Genomic DNA, 20039 nt, shown 5'->3' on the forward strand with positions numbered 1-20039 from the left:
TTTCATTCAATATTACTCCAAAAATACAATGGTCACAAAAGCATTAAGGGCTAAGAAATCTAGAACATAAGGGTCTTTTAAAATCCACTGAATAGAATGTTTTAAATATTTTTCTTTATCCACAAACAAACCCTTCTGTGCAACAATGACATTTGTTTTTTGATATCCTTTAAAATCAACTCAATCTAACCCAAGGCTACTTTAAAAAAACCTGTCACTGATTTTAATAATTCTTAGGGCATCTGATTCAGTTTAGAATATTCACTACCGTTTCCAGATGGAAAGGAATTCCTTCCACTTTCCCTTATTCTCTCCTCTGATCCTGAAAAACTGACTGCTATTTATTTGCTTCAAAAGAATCCATTTTGAATTTTGCACTCCAGGAAGAAGCTCATAAACTCCAAATCATTAATCAATTTGAGATGCACCTCAAAGAACAGCCACAACCTATACAGAACAGAGCACTAATATTTGTACCCTCTACAGTTCCAACCTTAAAAATCACTGCAACCAAATATCTCTACACAACTGAACTGTGCGGTATCTTTTCAAAGTCATTTTTCTAGTTTATTTTCTCTTGGAAAACTGGGTTGAAAGCCTGAACAGAGTCAAACGTGTGGAAGAAGACTGCAACACAATCATAGCTGCACTGTGGTAGTCAGGCATCCACCAGCTGTACTTGATTAAGGTTAAATTAAATTAAAAATCCTCTTTGATCATGCCTCCCATTTTTGTAAACACATTAGCAAACTCTTCCTAAACCCAGGCACCGTAACACCTGACCCGACTGCAATATTCTAGGTGTGGTCATACCAGGGGACTATACATTTTTTCCACAGCCTTCCTGTTTGAGCTCTGACCACTTCCAAAACAATCAGCTCTGCAGCTACCACCCCAGCCACAAGACAAAATGCTGACCAGAGGCCCCCTCAAAAAATCAATCTCCTTGTGGAAAACAAAATCCACAGAATAGCCGGAACCCAAATGCAAGGGATGATGGCCGTTATCCCCAGCTGAGGGAGAAGGAGGAGCAGGAGGAGCAGAAGGAGGGGAGGCAGCAGTTTGGAAGAGCGAAATCCCACAAGCTTCCCCCTAGCCTGAGTCCTCCAAAGCGTCAAAGCGATGAGTCACAGCTACTAAATGCCTTGAAGTATATTTATGAGCCTCCATAGGATGAAGAACTAATGACTTACAAGCTACTGCTAGGCCAAGAGGACACTGCAGCTCCAGGGTTTGTTTTTTGTATTTTCTGTGTTACATCACAGATATTAAACAGGACCAGTTATGACACACACCTCATCTGGGCCATTTGACAGGTGAAGAACTCCCCTCTGGGACAATATGGTGCCTGCCTGTTGCGGTTGTCTGCACACATATGGCATGCAGGCACCAGTAAGTAATGCCAGTACCCACAGTTCACAGCCTAAATCAGGGCTATCAAGCTCAGTCCCAAGAGGACTACAGTGTCCTCCATTCACATTCACCCCCACTTAAACATTCATTTACTTCAGTGGTCTCTTCATTTGACTAACCTTAACTCATTCAGGCCTGAAAATATTTTATGGGGTACCCTGCCTTGAATCAACTGTCATATTAGCTATGATACAACAAACAGTAAAATGTTCCCAAATAATCTTACCAATTGAGCACACAGTATGATTAATTAAGCAACTTTAAGAAGTTGGGGTAGAATCCAAATGTAGGGCATGTAGAGAAGTCCGCAATAGGATTCACATGGCAGAGATGTAGTCACGCTAAGAAAAATGAATTCCTGAGAAAGTGTTAACAGTTGGAAGCACAGCAGAGTTTACAGTTAATCTGAATTTAATTTCTAAAAAGAGCTAAAAAGAACTGTACTGGTGTATGGGTTTGTTATTGCCTGCGGTTTATGGTATTCAAATATTTGACATGGAGAAAACTGCGAGGGTGTCAATATTTTCTTTACGTCTACACATTGACAAGTTGTCAGGGGTGCTTCTTTTATTCTGTATTTGGAAAGCAGACCTTAAAACTCCATCTTTGGTGGTGAAAAAGTTTCTGGGTAACACTCAGAAACACTCTAATACTATACAATAAGAAATAGTCTTATCCAGGGCTTTGGCTGTCTGAGGTAATCAAAAGAGGCATTTATCCTACACTTACACAGAATGAACTACTGTAAAACAGATCTATTAGGCTCCTCCTAGTGGATTTAAGGGGAATTTCTATATTACATGTGAGCAGTGATATGATTATGAAATCAGCCACTTAATTCTAAACTTTTGTTCCTTTAATGTAAACTTATTGTGGGTATATAATAAGGAATCCAGATGTAAGTGAAAAACCAAAAAGTTTTATGCTTTGTTCTGAAGCTTTAACATTAAGTAGCATGTTTGAAAATAGCCACTCTATGCAGTCCTATATTAAGTCTCTGAAGTGGCTACATTTTTTTAAGCAGTGCACAAAAGTACTGATTATGAATAGGTTACCTATGTGAAACGTAACCCACTATAGTAGGCAGACTATAGACAATGCAGTAATCATTTGATCACAGAGTTAGCAATTCATTAGGTAATTCGTTTTTTAATTCCTTTGCCTTCTGCCTGTGAAACACTCCTGTGTTTCCTTTGAGAAGTTGCTAACATGTGAGCATTAATTATTTTCATCAGGGAAAAAGGAGAATGAAAAATGTATTCTAGCGTAGGGCAGTAGTGAGTAAATTGTTCCAGCATTTTGCTCCAATGTCTTTCACCTGTGCGGGGCTGTGTCTTTGCAGTAGGAATGTGTACCATTTTGAGCAGGGCAGTGACAGTGTTTTTCAGCGACTCTAAGCATTGGACAGGGAGGGCTCCACGGTGTCTGCCCTGCTCTCTCTCTGGCTCAGCATGATTGTAATTGGGGTCTGCTGGCAAGCCAGCTTCGTGCACACAGGATTTCAATGCTAATTTCACTCTGTCAGCATTGCAGACAAACTGTTTAAAAATTGGAGAGGAGATCAGGACCGAATTATGTGGCTTTTTCAAGCGTGGCAATTGACACCTACAGCTTCAATTCTCTTCCTATTTCTCCTAAAGCTTTTCCACCCTCTAGAAAAGGTTTTAAAGAAAAAAAAAGGAAGGTTCACAACTGTTCAAACAGTATTTACTCTTGGTGAAAGTGAACACATAAAGATCTGTGGCTTTGCTTTCAAAGGCTTGTACTGTAACCACAAGCCCAAAAGGCTGTTTTAAAGCATCAACATTTTACGATTTATCCTTCGCTGTCTTTAAAAAGAAAGGGTCTGATATTGCAATAATTCAAGAAATTACACTGAGCCAAATAAACCACGAAATCTCCACCATTATCAGAAAATTAAGAAAACACGTTCTAAAATGGGTAAAATTAATGCAGAGTGCTTCACCCTCTCTCCGAGAAAAGACTGGAAAATTTTTTTTCAAGGCTTCAACCAACCGCATCGTTTTTATTTAATCACCTAACCAAAGGATCAATTTGGAATTTTATCACAAGGCTACCAACACCTAGAATGTAACAAAACACAGCTCATGTGCATTACATGTTAAATTCATAGAGATTCTTTATACAGTACATGTAGAAATCGTCAACTTGGCCAAAAGTCACCGGTAATGGAGTAGGAATGTGGTAATTGAAATACACTGGTCAATTCCACACACTTGCATTAAAAGAACTAAAATTAATGATCATTTCCACACTTTCGAAACAAGAAAATCAGTACTATCAACAATTAATGTCACAGGTCAAAACGACTTCTCAGCAAAGGAGGGGTAAAAATATAAATACTTGAAGTCGTATTTAAGGCTACTGAGGACGGAGGTTCAATTGCATCTGCATCAACACAACAATCAAATGATAACATTGGATGCTCACATAGTCCAAATACACCAATCAGGGAGACACTGACAGTAAGAGACCAAGCCCTTCAGCTCTCTACTGTATAAAGAAAACTGTACAATAATACAACACACTCAGAAAATGAATGGGACATACAATCAGTCATACAAATGAAACAAGCTCCTAACACAATTGAAGTACATGTTTTTGGCTGTTATGTAAGAAAACAGGAATTACTCACAGTGTTTGTTGAATTTAAGTTACTTTATCCATTTATCTGAGAATAGTGAGACAGTTGTTTTTGAAACAACTACCTACAGAGATAAAGATGAAGGGATTAGACTGATTATATATAGTGGCCATCTTAATAGATCTTATGCATTGGTTCAGATTAGTAAATGAAAAACAAATCACAGACAAATCTTTAATATGCTCAGTACTTATTTCTAAATGTCTTAATACAAAAGTATGAAGTAGCTCAACCATTAAAGGCACTCAACCAAATTGCAGTTGACTGTAAGTAACTATAAATTGAGCCTAAACTTCAGCCAGCACCAGTCTGAATCTATATCTACAGTATATCTAGAGGGCAATATGGCCAAGATTCAATTCCAGATTTGAGGAGCATAAAAACAATGTTTAGTTGTGGAATCAATGTTTTCATGTGCAAGTGTAAATTTGTATTACTTTTGATAGCCACCTTTCCACTAATTTAAACTCAAGTCTGTTACAGTTGAAGTATCCAGATGGACAGTGCTTCATTTCACCTGACTACCTTCAAATGTCTTCATAGACCCTATAAAATAACTACTAAATCCTAACTTGCTAGCAGAGACATTTTTAAAGTCTTTTTACATGATCACACAAGATCTGTCACCACCACATTCAAGTCAAGCATAAAATCCTAAGCCAACTGCAAAGTGCCTGTTTAAAGCGAACAATAGTCTGCATTCATTCATGCTAGTCAGATGCAGGTAATGCAATCATTAGTTTTAATTCTGTCTCAAATGTGATAATGAAGTAACAGGTTCTAAAACGGTTTTAACACTTTTAAGGACACAAACCAACTTCTGCATGTTGGCAGACGCACTTACAGTGCACCTGCAGAATAAGTAACATGATCTAAAGTTTTCAGTTTTCTTAAAACCTTAAAGCAGAGTGCTTGGGTACTACAGAACTACATGCTTCCAGCAACTTTTAAAAGAGAAACCAGATTTATAGACACACAAAAACAGTAGCTAATGCCTTATAACTACAGGAGATGCTTAAGCTTTTAAAATCGCTATTTTCAAAAACACAAATGTGACTACTTACAGTACTTTTAAATGCAAAAATGTATTTTGAGCAAGCGATAGGTTGCAAGGTTTAAACAGATGTTTTTAAATAAGTGAAGTGTATCCAAAAAGTGAAATTAGCCACTCACTTTACTACATTTGTCTTGAAATATGTAGGTAAATCTTATTTGCTTGCTTTGGTGACTTGTTCTCTTCTTCCAAGATTGGAACAAATTGCACATTAAAGTACACACAATACTTTTGAACTCACTCACTGCCTGGTTCCATTAGTCAATACTTCCACTTTCCTGAACAGTGCCAAAGTCCTGACATTTTATAAATTTAGAGTTAAACAATCTCAAGTAAAAGGGACTGTCGAATACTATTCAACTATGGCACTGCAATGAAAATAAAACATCCACAGAATGCTAGAATAGCTCTTTTCATTTTTCATTTTTATAAAGATTTTCCATCTCTTAAAAGACAAATTTTTTCATCCTGTAGCACCTAGGAAATCAACATTAACTACAGTACTTATGTTAAACATTTTATAAGGGAAAGCAATCTTGTTAATGCTGCATAAACTGTACATTCTGAACAGTAAACAGTATTGACAGTACAGTTTATCAAATTTCTAAACACTGTACGTTACATTTGAAAATGTAACATTCATTAGAAATGAAGCTGGTGCAAGACACTCCACGTAAGGTCAAAGCTTACTGACCTTACCTGGTGTATAGTATGTAAAATATAGATCTCATGAAACAATGAAGCCTTTCTTATAAGTCTGTTTTTACAGTGCAAATGTTCTTAATTTGTTTTGTATCATTTTACCTTGATACAACAACATGAAACACATGGAAGTCTTAGAGGTCATCACAATGAGGTCTTCCCAGTGTTTAAATATATTTTATGATGCTGTGTAAACATGAATGTTTAGCCTCCACATGTTTCACTGATGGAATAAACCCTGATATGCTAAATTAAGCCAAATCACCAAGCCCCTAGCACAGACAATTCCTTCACAGGGGTGGAGTACTGTACCTCTATTTATAACAAATGGGTTATGTCCTACAGTATCTGGGGGATAAAAAAGCTTTAACACAAGCACCACAAAACCCCCATAATTAGTCTTTCTTGCTCCAAATATGTGTAACAAAATAACACTGATGCAAAAGTAACTCCCTGGTGCACCTGAGGGCTTCTGTTAGCAGCGTTACAACGATAGGAAATCTACATGTATATGAAATACCAGGCTGCTGCAAGAGACAATGGTGGACCTGTAGGTGGCGCTCTTCGGATAACACATTAAACTGAGATTGTGACTCAGTCATTTAAGGTCTCATTGAACTCCCGCAAGACGAGTGAAGCCTAATCTAAAAGTGACACATTTTATGTGTCTTTTTATGTGCGTCAGATATCAGATAGATTTGACTGCTCCAGTTCCACTGCCCATGCACAATATTATTAGCTCCCAAAGTTCTGTCCATGTCTTTCTTTGTCTCAAACAGTTTAGCACTGATCAGAACAAAACTGAGTAACCAAACAACCACTAGATAACAGATTACACCATTTAATTAATTAAAAGAATCATACTATTTAAGAAAATGCCATTATATTATGGCCAAGTAGCTTCTCCACTACAATACTTATGCTGCCCACCAACAGCAAGGGAAATGGCTCTCTGGACCTTATCTATTTTGCAATATACAGTACACTATGAGAATGGAACACACACGTCAGATGCCATTTAGATTCAGCTTTACCTAAAGAGTTAAAGGTTGGCTAAATTCTCCTTTGTGCTTGCACAAAGTTCTGTAAATTTTTCTGTAATTCAACTGGTCAATCATCATCTCGCTTCTCCACTCGATTTGCTGTGTAGTGGGGTTATTGGCACACAATTGCTGCCACGCATTAACCAGGCACAGAAGGTGCTGGTAACACCTCCTTTACATGTGAACCAATGGAGGAAAGTTCAAGATACGCATGTATTTAATTGAACAAACTGAATCATAAAAAAAATAGTATTTGCATTATAGGACAATATCAATATTACTGTCATCCCCCGTGATATTTCATTGCATACAGTAAGTCAAAGAAAATATATTCCTATTATCTTAAAACATTTGGGTTTTTCATGTTCTTTCCTGTATGATCTATTAAACATTTTATTTCTGAACAGTATGCGCTTAACAAACAAATATATTTCTAAACGGAATCTGTTCTCTGTAGGGGTACATTTAAACTGGCAAAGTCAGCTTTGTCTAAGGCCAAACATTTAGGTCATGCTGCACGTAGGGGAAGAAAACCTATTCCAAAGCATTAAAAGGGGATATAAAAGACAAGACCTTTCACTGATGTGAAAAGCAAAAAGGGAAGAAGAATGTCCATGTGCTTAAGATCACAGGTCTCGGCCGCCTCTTTACTACCCCCCTTTCCTCTGGCACTGTGCACAAATCAAGGAGAAATGTGTTTTAAACATGAAGAAATATTGGATGAGATGAGATGGAGATGAAATTGCGTTACAGTGTGTATCCAGCTTGGTCCTTATCCCATTTCACCTGTATGCTGCTGCCAGCACACCACTGCATTTATGTTCAACACGTACTGTACATAGCGGCTCCCCAAGACAGGAAAAACAATTAAGAGATCCAGATGTGGATTTACTCAAAGCCCAGACCAATCAAACAACAGTATGATGAAATGAAACCTCACACTTCACGGTCTAATGGACACTTCTATTTATTGTATTTACAGGAAACCAGTAATCACCTGCTGTATCTGTTCTCCATTAGTGACATTCCTATTGTGTGTCTTTGTTGGTTCACAACACTCGATCTGCTTCTTCAAAGAACATACACTACTTATGCCTTTAAACTGGCTTTGACCTATTTTATTACATCATTAAGTACAATATGTTTGAGTAAGTGGCTCAATTTTCAATTTCAAATGTTACAATGGGTTTAGTTAGTGCGGATGGGATAGCCTGAAAGGTTAAGAGGTCCAGACAACTGTGGGCCACTTTTAGCAACAAAGCATTAGAACTTTTTAAAAAATATATCTAAAGTTATTATTCTCCATCAGTTAAGACTGGAAATTTGTCTGTGGCTGAAATGAAAGGGGCATATAAAAATCATGACAAACTCATCTAAAATGAATTCTAAAAACAAAGAGAAACTAAAAACTACCATCTTAAAAACATGGTTCAGAAACTATAGATAGTAGATTACAAAACAACACTCTCATTGGAGAGTGTTGTTTTATTTGTGTTAACAGATAAATGAACATTTAGCAGGGCAATTCAGCCTGAAAAAGAACTGCCATGTCTGCTGAAGAAAAAGACAACGCCCAAAAATTAAAAGTGAGATAAAAAATGAGTCTTTTCATTGGTGTGGAAAACCAAGGAAAGACGTGGAACTTTAATGGGCTTGAGATCACAGCTCTCAACCTCTTTTAAATCAGATCAGGTGTTCATTTAAACCTTTTATTAATAATACACTACACTGGAGCCCAGCACCTTGGCCCTGATGATCTCAGTGGTTTGGTATCTGCTTTAACTTCACTGAGACCACTGGAACCACCAAATTCCTAGAGATGATTATTCCCTAGTAAAAGGGATTTGATTTGGTCCCAAGATGACTATACTCAGCCTGCACAAACTAAGTGCAGTACCTCAGAAAATATGATCATACCTAACTTGTTTAAGATAAATTACTCTGGGCATAGTTATATGCATCATGCTTCTTCTATCGGTTCTAGATGTAAAGGTGTCATTTTCTTCCACATACTGTATGGACATGTATCGCATTGATATTCGTCAGCATCATTAAGAAACAGTTCTTGTAAATACTGTCATAGGAATAGCAAAGTCCTATTAGATACATGGAAAGCACAGCATGAGCCATGGGTACTAAACTCAGAAACAAATATACATGGCATATTCATGGGAATACTGTACAATATGAAAATATACCATAATAAACTTTTGTCAAGCTAACTGCCACCTATGTAAAGTGGCTCATGAATGAAAAGCTTAAATTGAAATATCCATACCTAGGACTTATCTTCTGAAATAAATATACAAGATTAGTGAAGTTCAGAAATAATGCTCAACTGGTAAAACAAACTTTCCTATAATGAGAAAGACAGTGCTAGGACTCTGGCACACTGGGCTGAAAATGGAATGTAGATATAGCATATGCTACATAGCAGATGCTACAGGACTGGCCCCAACTGAGCCAGGAATTCATTTGAGCTCCTCAGTGGACTTTTAAAAAGATGTCTATCTATGTCAAGGTGAGGGAGTTTGAGTATGGCGGTGACAGGATTCTCTGTTGAAGCTGTCTTCTGAATGGTTCAGCCTACAGAAGGCAAAAGCCATTCAGATCTTTGGCATTCATTATGTTAGACTTTTATGACTTGTTTATATAATTCCTCTTAATTCATTTCTTGGCATAACAAACTCCATCACGCCAACTACGCGTGCAAACACCATTAAGAAGGAAAAAAATTAATTAGCGGTCTACTGGGATGTGGGGCTGATGACATAATCCTTGGAACGCCATAAAAGTCCCTCTAGTTAGACCTCAACTGCTTCCAGCAACTCGACAACTTCTTTTACTGTTTTCTGTGTAAACTCTATAAATTTCTCTCAATTCGGTAAGTCAAATAAAAACGGTTCTAGCATAAAAATCTTCCCTCTCTTTTTCGTTCTCCATGATCTAGCAGCGGTCCCAGCTCACCATCGTAACTGCAAGACTATGTCCCTCTTGTTTTAACTCACCTGACCTCCATTAACGTAGCAAATCTAGGTTGAAAAAACTTAATAGCCTCTACTCTACAACACTATAAGTAGTCCCTTGCAATACCCATTACAAAATCAGTTGCACCTTATAAACTAATACATTCATGGCACTAGAATTTCCACAAATAATTACCACTTCATTTCACCATTTGTATATTGAGCGAAATTCTAAAGTACTGTACAAGTGAATGTAAGTTAATCAGCTTCAGGATATATTAACAAATTTAAATCTCCAGCTGTAGTTTTTTTTTTTTATATAGGATACCCACCCAGTTTGGAATTTACCAATTTTATCTTTACATCTTGGCTCACTTTATCAGCCCCTGTATTCAGAATGAGAAAGAGCAGACCGGCTTGAAGTCACTCACCCATCAAAGGATTCATATTTTGACATGAATTTTATAAGCCCTGCAGTGACATACAAGAGTTTCAGTGCTGATTAAGGAGAAATGAGTCTTTCACAGCCGTCACCACAAAATTACAAACACCCACAGAGCTCCACCAGGAGATGAGAGAGCCAGAGCCGTTTAATCTCAAACCTGTCCCCAGTCAACTGTGAGCTGCCACTCTGAATCTCCAGTCACAGCCAGCTGGTGACATGACCCAGGTTCATCTGGATCATAATGCTACACCTGAGTGAGTACCTTTACCAGTTATCTTAAATTAGCTTTTTATACATAGAAATCTTTTTGTCAATTTTCACTGTAGCTCAGTGATCACATTCATGTGAATAAAAGTGATGATTGTTTTAATTTTCCTCAGTAAATATCAGGTGGCATGGTGGTACAATGGTTTGCATGGCTGCCTTGCAGCACTGGAGCCCTGGGTTCAATTCCAGTTCTTGGATGCAGTCTGTGTGGCATTCATATGTTCTCCATATGTTTGCATGGGTTTCCTCTTGGTGCTCTGCTGTGTGTGCCCTGAAATGGAATGGTGTCCTATCCAGGGTGTATCTGGTCTTGTGCCCATTACTTGCCAGGATAGGTGACCTGTTTTGGGTAAAGCTGTTAGAAAAAGGATAGATGGATACAGCAAATATTTTCAAATGGGATTCAAAGAACTCCCTCATTGGCCTCTGATCCTCCAATACTGACGAAGCATGTCCCCGAAACTAAAAACATTTACCTTCAGACTAGCACCATGTAAGTCAGTATAAACTCTTATACAGTGTAGCTACTCTGAAAGCACTACCAAGCTGCTCTGTTTTTAATATGTAAGATTTGGCTAAAAAATAAGATGTACATTCTTTGGTCCATTTACTTAGAATTTAGTAAGCCATAGTTTCTGCATGAAGTATACCTTAATTATACATTTACTTAATACTCTCAACTTTCAACTCTCAAGTGAAATCACAACCCTTTTATAGAAACCATATAGTCAGTACACCATCAAAAAATAATACAAGTAATTAGATTTAAATCACAACGTGGTTTAAAGATTATATATATAAACTTTTTTAACACAATATCACCCTACTGTATATAGTACTGAGCACATGTATAATTGTCACCAGGTGATGAAAGACTGACATGACACAAGGTTTTACAACTTGATGAAAGCATGCTTGACACAGAAATGTTTATTTAATCAGCAAAGAGGAAAGAGAGTGTCATACTGTACGTCTTTAATTATAGCTGAACTCTGTTGGCCGCCACCTCACTAAAATTGTAATCTATTCTCTATTTTGAAACGTATTATTTCATATCAAACAGACAATTGTTTAAAGATGTAGTGTTCAATCTGATTTTAAGTTTACATTTGGGGTCCTCATTGAGAGGGATTTCTAAATGGGCATTCTTCCACCACAAAAGGTTGAAAACCTCTGGTTTAAACAGGAATCAAATTGGAAATATACAGTAAACAATAGAACAGAACAGGGCACTGATATAGATAACTGTGTGATTTCATAACAGAAAAGGGAAGCTAAAAGGACAGTGTTAATGTCAAAGACTGACATACCTAGTACCCAAGTAACCAAGTGTGGGTATAGGACAAAAGATCGTAATGTTTAAAAGATAGTACTATTTAATCTCCTGAATATAGTCTCTGAGAGGCTAAAGCTATAAAGCAAATTCTTTTTTTGACATGTCAGAAGTCATTCTGTAGCAGCATTTGTCTTATGGAAGTCTCTCTGTCATTCGTATCCAGAGGAGGACTGACACTCATATTTGTTTTGTCAGTTCATTCATCACTTTAATGTACCTTTTGCTCTTTTGCAGACAGCCGTGCAACAATTACAGAATCTTACACTCTCCTGTATTCCAGCTTTCTTTTTCTTGGTTTAAGTACATTCACAGGCACTGTAGTTAAGTGACTAGTTTGTTTGGAATCTTAATCTCCTACTAACCTCACAGAGGCTGAGCAGGCTGAAGTTCACATCGCAATCACCATACACAGGAAGTGCTGTAGTAGGACATATTCAAAGGTGCCACACTGTAAGTTGCAGAGGTAATAAATGTAAAGTCATATTGCTAGTGAAAAACAGACGGCTAACGACAAATACTTCCTGTGTATGGTGATTGCGATGTGAACTTCAGCCTGCTCAGGCTCTGTGAGGTTAGTAGGAGATTAAGATTCCAAACAAACTACTCACTTAACTACAGTTTTAAAGAGTAAAGATGCAATTTTCATTTTGCACTGCATAAACATGGCTCAAATTAAAAAAAGACCTGTTCTACCAACATACAAGGAAGAGACTGAGACACAAATTGAAAGCGTAAAGATGTACAATGAAAATTCCAACTGAAATGCCTGAGAAAGTTGATAAGAGTGGGTGGGCACTTTTCATCTAACTGCCAAAACGTGGAGAAACAGTCAGATAATCACTGACCCTTCTATTAGAGAACATGGTACAGTTCACTGCATATACTGCCTGTTGAGCTGGGCTTAAATTGTATAAAACAGAGAAGATCACAGTACTGTGCTGAGCATTATTTGTTATTGCTAAGTAAAAGCAGTTTAATACTGTCCAATGCTTATAACATGAGTAAAGCTGAAACTAAATTGTGGTCTGAAGGCAGATAAATACAGTAACTCCATGTAGCTTCTGAGTAACCTGGTTTCTTCTTTGTTCTTATTGTTGCTCTTTTTATCTGTTTGAGGCTAAAAACACCCAGAATCCCTCAGTGATGTGCAGATGTTGCCAATGGATGGCAAAGAAAGATCTGCAATCATATCTCTCAAAACACCATTCCCCACAGCAGTGAAAGAAGAAGTAGAGACGGGTAAAAAAAAAGGTTCAAGCAGACATGTATTGTCATTCTATTTTTATTCTTCAATAATCCATCCATTTAACTAACATCTGTGTTCAATCTTTTCTAAAAAAATATAATACCAGGAAAAAAAGAGTAACAGACCACTAGGTTTTAAGTATACTGCTGTGTGCATGAGGTTTTAAGTATACACACTCAAATTTGGTCCCTAATCATTAACCTTTGATTTCCAAAGTCTAGCTTACATTCGAATTGATCATAATAGCCTAACAAGGTAAAAACCATTGCTTTTGCAGCTACTTACAGTTCAAGTTGCGTATTCTGAAATGGCCAAATCACATCATTGTAGAATGCTTTGTTCTTGCACGTATTGCCTTTTGAAGGTCGACCACAATGGATGCTGAAAAACATGCAAACAATCTGCTGTCATCATTCTTATTTTTTAACACATACCAAAAAAAAAGGTAAAGTCCACTCCACAGCAACAGTGGTTCTTCAGGCCAGAACTCCTCCTGGTTTCTTTATAATATAACCTCTTTAGTATTTCTTTAGTTTAGTGTTTTCTAACACAACATCATTTGATGCTGGTTCTTTATGGTCACTTTGATATGCTCCATGGCAAAAGTGTAATTGTCCTTACAAGCCTTAGCCATAATATTCTCAATCAGGGAAAATCAAAATTCTTAGCTAAATATCAATCACAGCAAAAAGACTTTTGGCATGTTCCCTGTCATTTGAAAGGAAAACCGAACAGTGGCGGTATCACATCATCTTCCTGCTTCAATAGAAAGGAAACAAAAGCTGCCAGAGGAGGAAGGCTGGGTTGTTTCACTGCAGTACCATGACAACCAGTTTCATACGAACTAAAGCAGTTCCAAGTGAGAACAGGAAAAGGGAGAGCAATATGCTTCAATCTCAGTGAACAAAACCTTCCCATTTATTGAGTAAAGCTGCAATTTTACAAGGAAAATTAATAGCCATAGTACCACTAAAATGGTTTTGAATTAGGCTTTTACAGCTGCGAAACACTGAACACTTTGAATAATACCAGAACGTCAGCTCTCATGTAAATGTGCCGCGTGAAAGAGCTCTAACAATAGTGCACGAATAAAAAACAAATTTAAAAGGAATGCTCAGCAGCAATAATATGTTCTGAGCTTTGGAGTATCATCCAAAGAAAACAAATAATTGATACACAATGAGCAAAATTAATGACCAGAGTTGGGGCTTTTTTTAATGTTTGAAATCAAGGCCAATAAAAATTAGCACTAAAATTACCCAGGGCATTCAAGGTTAAGAAAGAGTTGAATTTTAATCAAAACATTTCCACTCCTTGTTTAATTTGAAAAAGAAAGGTTGACACTTTTAACAAGCTCAGAATCAGTTTGTTTTTCTTACCTTCTGGATTTCCCAGTTATTTAGTTTTTCCTCCCTATTACACACTGTGGTATATGGACTATGAGTCATTTTCTGACGTTTCTGCTTCAACTTTTGCTAACCATGCAAAATAACTGGGCTGTCAAAAATTGCTTCTAAACAGACTTTAAGAGGCTGACCGCCAGGAAATTAGTATGGGAAGCACATTTTTACATTGTGCCACTCTGCCTTCCAAGACAATGTCACATATCCCCCTCCCATATGCAACAAAGCTAAGTAACAGTTTCTTTTGCTTAAAAAGTAAGAAATACAGAACAGAAAGTACACAAACAATGACAATCACATACAAAATGTGAATAAGGTGATATCGAACTTGTCAGACAGCCAATGACAGGAAGATGGGCTACCTTAGAAAGTGCTTGCTTCAGATGAAATGAGATGATCGTTGATCAGGCACATTTAAATCTAGGTGCATTTTTTAAATCTTCTCCCAGTGCCCATTTCTGAACACATACTGTATATGTGCCAAACTAAGGGCATGGAAATCGTCTTGCTGTAATTCATTCAGAGAGACTCACTGCAGAGCTCTCAATTTCTCGTGGGTTGGTTTTCTTCAAGTGCTTAATGCTTTTCCAAGAGCAGATTTGCAGACTCTAGGCTGAATCAAAATGAGGGTGGTCTCTCATGCCGCAATTGTCCACTGGAAAGACCAAAGTCTTGTAACAGCTGAGTGTGGCAGCTTAAGATTTTGCCAGCCTCAAGTGCAACAGATCCCGTGGCCTTTTATACTCCTCTGTTATCACTTTGAGCTTCCTGCGACTGCCTTTCCAATCCCCAAAACCACAATTGTAAACCTAGCTCAGCAAGTTCTGTGATCTCAGGTGCATGCCAAGAATGTTCATGCATGTACTGTACTCTAATGATGTACATGTGCGGACAGTAAAGGATTTTTTAAAATCCACATTTCTAGAATTTAGTTTATTGCATCTGCCTGACCCCACAGCAGCAGTAACATTTACTGTATTACTTACAAGAAATATCGGTGCATCTTAATTTAATAATACAAGTAAAACATACATTCATGGTAATTATGGCTTGTCAGCATATTTCTACATTCCCAATGCAGGAGCTCAACTGTATATGATGATGAAGGATGACAAAAAAACAGTTATTGTCTTGGCCACATCAGCTATGGTACAGAAAGTAACTCACTTTCCAACCACATGAACGTCTTCAAATCATTTAAAAAAAAAACATTATACCACAAACATTAATGTAAATGAAAAGCATCCTCTTTAAAAAAAAGTGAATCAATAGCTGGAATTAAATCTCCCAATTAATATGAAAAAAAACCAGAATGAGTGCACATAGCGTAAATAAAAAGTCATCACACAACATCACTGGAACAAGACCAATGGACTGTCAGTGGTGTCCTTCACACAAACTACAAACGATAAAAAGGGCTACACAGATCATAGTAACACATCAACAGGGGCATACTGGGGCGTGCAAAAGGTTAAATCTTTCATTAGCAAACCATGGAACACTCGCATTGACGTTGCTGCCCCAAAGCAACGCTTTTCTCGAGTCTTTTGTCTGCCATCATTGGGCCACGATATTGCCCTATCCCTCAGACCACGCTGCCTTCAAATACAGGCTGTACAGAACAGCTACAGTAGCTCACTATGCCTCATCAGACAACTCCGCTAGAATACAGTACAGTACATACTGTACACTCCAAGTGAATTTAAAAGTGGGAATTTGTTGGTGGTGTAGTTCTCCGACTCTTGAGATCTCTGCACACAAGTCTTCTGGTAACGTTTAACAACTCAAACGGCACAAGAAATGCTTTGAAAAAACGTCCTTAGCGTTTTACAAATGCATGTCAAAATCACCGATTCAACCTTTTCTTGTGTTTTTTGAGCGTGTATTTGTGTTAAAAAGTCGCAGCGAACCTAACTGAAAGGCGAGCTGTTTTTTTATTTTTATTTTTTGCACAATTTGCAAGTCACACAACTGCTGTCCCCACTGAAACACCTTAATCCAGCAAGAACGTCGGCATATGGTTCGCATTAGAACAAGAGCCGCTTTTTCAATGGAGTGCGTGCCTCACCACACCAAGAGAAACTGGATCTGCCAGCCCGCTCCACTGCCTAAATGTTACCTTGCGCGGCCCTAAATAATGTATCAAGACGATGCTTCTTTGGAAGTTTTACTTGGAAAAAAAAACAGCATAGTAGCTTAATGTTTTCTAAATATAAATGTGTTGTTTACTAAATAAAACAAAGGCACAAACACGATACCTTGCAATTAGTCTAAACTAGCACACAACTCGTCAACCACCTTGTAATTAATGGACTGCAAACTCTTTACAGATCTTTAGGGTGGTATTTCACAAATATGCAACCTTCAAACCCCTGAGCATAAACGTACACACTTCTTAAATACTAAACAATAAACACATATGACTGAGTGTGTAATATCTATTAGTGTGCGATGTGGGGTATTTACTTGTGGTACAGTATAATTATCTCCAAAGAGTTGTGGTATCCCTTTACTTTTCTAAACTACAAACGTTTATGAAGTAGCATTAATACAAAAAAGTCGTACTGCTATTCCACTGCACCCTAAATTGCTACTGTAGACAGGTTAAAGAAACTTCAGTATGAAATTCGAGAGTTGATAAACAGCTATTTCCAACAAGCAAATAAAAATAATTCAAAAGCTTCTGAATGCATCGGGCTGTTGTGAAAACATACAGTAACAGCGAGAATACTGACAATGTCCGTGTAAGATCTTCATAAAAGCGTATTTGTTCTCTTTTTAATAATGCCAAAGTTTTTTTTTAATACAATACCTTCTCCGTCACCAAATGAATGTTGTGGGAATTAACGTGCTCGTGCAACTCCTAAAATACACTTAAGGAGATGGCTATTATTATTATAATAATTAATAATAATACAAATAATTCGGTTAGTAATTTGTCGTTTTAATTTCCTTTACCATTTTTATTATTTTGCCTTTTGCTAAGATTGCAAATCAAAGATTATTTCCCTTTGCACATCAGAATTCATTGGTTTTGTATGAATTGATAGAGCATCTCGAGCAATACCTTCCTTCACAGTCAAGCACCATCCACGACAAGCATTACTCTAAGCATTATATTTGTACCTGGTGATGGTGAATAACACAAATACCCTTTAAGACTAAACCCATAGCCATACACCTCTGAATTTACAGCAGCATTCGGCAAAAACCCACAAAGAAGATAAAAAGGAAAAAAAAACGGAACGGTCACTTACAATCATCTGCTCTTTTTCTATGTTTGGCTGTGTCTGCGTCCGTTATTCCCAAAATCCAATTTGTATGCAGATCTCTTTACCAATTGCCTTCTGTCGCAGAGCAAACGTAAAATGAACAATAAAGAAATGCTTACTCAGTCTACATATTTATCAATTTCACAGAAAAAAAAACAATTAAATATCCTTCCTTTCTGGGAAAATCCGTTTTGCTCTCGTTGACTTCCCACAGAATGGGGTTTTCTCCTTTTCCCATTCGATTCCGTTGTCAGGTGGACGTGAATTTCCAGTTCAAATGCCTGGATCTTTTCCCCCTTCCCTGTGTAACGGCGCGCCTCTCTCTCCACTTGGTTTCACTGTTGCGGGATATGGTACTCTCGATCCTCGGTATTAGACACGGTTTCCACTGTTAGGTTCGCCCCAGAACATACAGACTGCACCTCGACAAGTGAAATCCGATTCTACTACAAGGCCGTCCTCTCGCCGCTATTTGGATAATTTATTCAACACGTGGAGAGCTGAAACCAGGCTACTTAACCGTGCAGCTACTAGGGGGAGCCAAGTGAAAAAATATATATTTTTGGGGCTATTACTGCAGACTTTGGTGCCACCAAGCTCTGCGAAATGGAAATTGTGTTGAAACAAAGAATTGTTCTTTTGTGATGTCAAAGTTATTTTAATTCTAACATGAAGATGCAATCTCTTCCTTTTTAGATCTTTTCAGATCTCAAAGGAAAGAATGAGGGGTACCCTTTTTTTTCTTGAGTGCTGTTACAGGACATCCACACATCTTGAGCCTTAAAGAAAACTTCAGTGTTCCAGACAATTACAGACATCACAGGCCAGAGAAATAATATATGCTAATACAAATGAATACTAGATTTTTCTATACATTACTAGGATCTTCACAATACAATACATTACTTTGACTTTAAGGTCAGCCAAAATGTATTGAAGTCTTAATGACTAGCTTCTAACAAGAAGGCAGGAATCAGGAGGGTCTGCACAGTGGGCAAATTAATGAATATTTCAAGAGTTTCATGAGACAATCTTCAAACAATAGATCATGTCTGTCTGTGGTGTACCTCTTACCTGTTTTGAAGACGGACAGGAAGCTTCAGTGTCCATCTGTCTTTCATCTGTCTTACACCAAAGATACAATAAATATTTAACAGGGAGAAGAAATGGGTTCTTCCAAGTCTCCAGATGCAGCTTCAGTATTTCCCTTTTGAAAATTAACCCAAATTACAAAATCACCCCCACATCATTCTTTGAAATTGCAAAATAGTGTTTCATCATATACTGTACAGTACTGTACAGTATATTTAGTCTTTTCTTCACAAACATATCTTAACAAGCTAAATATGAGTATTCATTTACACAGACAGTAAACCCATGATAAACTGGTTTGTTACGCTCATAGAATATGGTTTAAATGTGGCACAGATACTTGCCCAACATCTGGTCACACATATATTGTCATTTTAATATGATATCCATTTTGGATAAGGGAAGACTCCATGTTAGTCACTCTAGAATTGTGGCATCTAGCCATTGGATAGACTTACACTGTCAAAGTAGACCAAACTAAACCCACTCTCTGCTAGACCACAGAGCAGACATCTGTAAACATCATAGTAAAAAGGCCTCAGATGGCGAAAAATGAAAAACAATAACCATTTTTTGAGAGCTCTGCATTATTAAACATGAACCTTTGAAAAGATAGATCTCATCATATCATAACAGTTAATTGACACACACTGAGGCACTTCTAAATAATCTGCTTTAGATTTTTGCTGTCTTTCATACTATACAAACTCTGTAAGCATTATATTGTGACACCATATTTACTGCATAATCTTTGTTAAGACATAATGTTGCACTGGAGAAATGTTTGAAACACTCTGTATTGTGATCTTCTTAGTCACGATTGCCTTCACTGACAAAGCACAGATTTACCAATGACACCAATAGTCAGTTTTACAAGGAAGTTTTTGATTGGTTGGCATTTCATAATGGTGTCCTACTGAATTTACCTTAAAGAGTAAATATATAGCATATGAAGAATTGGAACTTACATATATCAAATAATATGTCATATTGCATTAAAGCCATAGTTTCCATGTGTAGGATTACTTATTCTCTAAACTAAAGGTACTAAATACATGATTCCATTCACTTGTTCCTTGCAATTTTTATTTCTTTGTGTACATCTGCTGTCTCATAGCAGAGGCTTTTTTGGGTT

General features: G+C 37.3%; 1 protein-coding gene across 1 annotated transcript in view; it reads right to left on the reverse strand.

The window, feature by feature from the left end:
- Positions 1–18234, reverse strand: part of dchs1b (dachsous cadherin-related 1b) — a 162017-nt gene extending 143783 nt beyond the window's left edge. The window contains exons 1-2 of the mRNA XM_015341936.2: positions 17798–18234; positions 13423–13518 (exon numbers count right to left, since the gene is read on the reverse strand). The gene's annotated coding sequence lies outside the window, so the exon portion shown is untranslated. The remainder of the gene's footprint in view (positions 1–13422; positions 13519–17797) is intronic.
- Between the last annotated feature and the right edge of the window lie 1805 nt (positions 18235–20039).

This window comes from Lepisosteus oculatus, chromosome 5 (assembly GCF_040954835.1).
Source record: "Lepisosteus oculatus isolate fLepOcu1 chromosome 5, fLepOcu1.hap2, whole genome shotgun sequence".
In the NCBI taxonomy this organism is placed as follows: Eukaryota; Metazoa; Chordata; class Actinopteri; order Semionotiformes; family Lepisosteidae; genus Lepisosteus; species Lepisosteus oculatus.